Source organism: Etheostoma spectabile, chromosome 11 (assembly GCF_008692095.1).
Source record: "Etheostoma spectabile isolate EspeVRDwgs_2016 chromosome 11, UIUC_Espe_1.0, whole genome shotgun sequence".
Taxonomy (NCBI): domain Eukaryota; kingdom Metazoa; phylum Chordata; class Actinopteri; order Perciformes; family Percidae; genus Etheostoma; species Etheostoma spectabile.
Window position 1 is genome coordinate 18,395,291 of NC_045743.1, and position 2,531 is coordinate 18,397,821.

Consider the following 2,531-nt stretch of genomic DNA (forward strand, 5'->3'; position numbering starts at 1 on the left):
GTGTGTGTGTGTGTGTGTGCGCACATTTCATTGCACAAGAGTGCCTGTTTTGCCTGTGCGTGCTAATGAGTGTGAGGCAGGAGATTAAGCTTGTGTCTCTAAGGGAACGGGAGTCTGTTCCCAGGAGCTGCTGTGCCTGTGCTGAGGGGGGTATGTGTACACCCTGACCCCAGCTTTCGGGGGTCCTAGTTGCCTGTCTGAAACCATTTCCTTTCTTTGTGGCCTATTTGAGAGAACGAGGTCATTTGCATGGGTCCCGCAACACGTTGAAACAGAAAATAATCAGCGAGGGCCACATCTCTGAATGTACTGGTAGGGTTGCTTTTAACTCTTTAATTCTGTGTTCCCCACCCCCATACCTCCTCCTGTCACCCATATCTGCCCCTGCGACTCCCGGTACACTCCAGCCATCCCCCAAACAATAAACAAACTCTGAGTGCCGCGTGCATTGCTAATGATGGGAAACAATTAAGGGCTCACAAAAGGGAGCGTCCTGCTATATTGCTGTGTGCCGTATTAGTTTTACATAGTATTTTGAGGTTAAATGACTGGAGCATGGATTTCTGGCAAGAGGACTAAGACAAGCCTGCTGAAGAAATCTTTTTTTTGTTTGCCTTTGTAAAGAAGGATGTGTTGGACAACTAACCACTCCACTGATATTGGTAATTAAACCCTTAAATTAGAGGGAATTCCAATTTGATTACCTCCATGCAAAATAAACTCCTAGCACCTTATTTCACCCATTCTACCCCAGAAATAGAAATAAGAGAATGACAAATGTGCAAACAAGACAAGCGGCATACCAGTGGAAGACTGGACAACCCCCCCCCCACCCCCCACCCCCCCCCCACCCCCCCCGTGCCCATCCTACTGGATAAGCTGTGGTGTGTGAATAGGTAGAGGCTGGAGAGTTGGGAAGGCTGAATAGACTCCTAGATTGAGAAATCATTCCTCTTTAACACAGAAGTGTGTGTGTGTGTGTGTGGTGTGTGTGGTGTGTGTGTGTGTGTGTGTGTGTGTTGTGTGTGTGGTGTGTGTGTGTGTGTGTGTGGTGGTGTGTGTGTTTGGTGGTGTGTGTGGTGTGTGTGTGTGTGTGTGTGTGTGTGTGTGTTGGAGAGAAAGTATAAGAGTTAAGTTTTGAGCCTTACAGACATGGAATATGAAACATTGCTGCCTTCATCTTCCTGTTAAAGAGTAGGTGTTTGTTATGTAAGTGTGGATTTTTTCTTAAGATCTTATATATATATATATATATATATATATATATATATATATATATATATAGAAAAAACATATTCTCAAATATTGCTCCTGTCATACAGAACAATATATTCTGTAACCTCTTTTCCGGTCAATACTGCCAACATTGTCTTGCTTTAATCAAATCAGTAGCCTATGTTCAACAACTCTCTCCCCATATGTTGAACAAGGGTGATCCAAATCTGTCGGTGCTATGTCCCGAGATGGCCCTCCCTGTACGTCACCTAGCTGCAGCAGTGCCAAATCAGACACGTTTATGGTGTGTAGGACATAGAAAAATCCACGAAGCCGCCACACAGCTGACGCGCAACTCGTGCTACGCAGCCGGTGTGTAGCCGGTCTTAAAGACTGTTTTGGTTGACACGGTTAGAGAGTTGGCACTTTGACAGAAGCGTTTAAAGAGGGTGTTTCCTCTAACACCTGCCTGAGGCCGGGTCATATTCCTTCTGATGGTATTGATTCCTTTAATGTTGACAGTTGATTCCTGAAGAGTCTGGAAGTGAAACCAGAGGATTGTTTTTGGTCAAAACACAGCTTGAGCCTTGTCTTATTCAAGAGGTATTCATTCCCACAAAGTGGTGTCATTTTGACAAAGAAAGAAGGTTTGAAGTCCTGCTTAAAACGCAGAAGTTCTGACTGACAGAAACACAATCCCCCACAATTACAACATACATTCAAAATACCATTAAACCAACTTATCACCGCTTTCAAATCCCCTGAAATCCATATCCAGATTCCCAACCCAGCAGGTGCCAGCCGGCGCCTTGGCGTGGCGGTGCCTCGGAAAACACCGAGCATGGATGCCAGGCAGAGACCTCCAGCCCTCCCCAGAAAAGTCCCCTTGCCAACATGGCGCATCCTGCACAGCCATGGCCATTATTTCAGCCTGACTAGATTAGGCTAATCACGTTATGTAGTGGTAAGGCGAAGCCGGGAGATGGAATGAAGGCTCGGCTGTCCTTCTGTTGCCATGTGGCTCTGAAATACAAACACTGAACTGATAAAATGAGCTTGATAAACACCAGAGGTAATGTCTGTTTTTTTGCCCTCTCCACATGAGTGCATGAATTTTGAAAAATCACCAATTTTGAGAATATGCAATGTATTATATGCATTATTCAGGGTACCATACTGCAGGATCTCAATGCTTTTCAAAGATTTTAGAAAGTTAGTTCACTGAAATACAATGCGTTTTCATACACATCTTCTGCTTGCTAAAGGTTTTTTACTTATTGTAGCTGACTTTTCTTTGAGCGTCACCATGATGTTGA

At 44.5% G+C, this 2,531-nt stretch overlaps 1 protein-coding gene across 8 annotated transcripts in view; it reads left to right on the plus strand.

The window, feature by feature from the left end:
* tns1b (tensin 1b) overlaps positions 1-2,531 on the plus strand; it is a 231,673-nt gene that overhangs the window by 54,553 nt on the left and 174,589 nt on the right. The gene's annotated exons all lie outside the window — the stretch shown is intronic.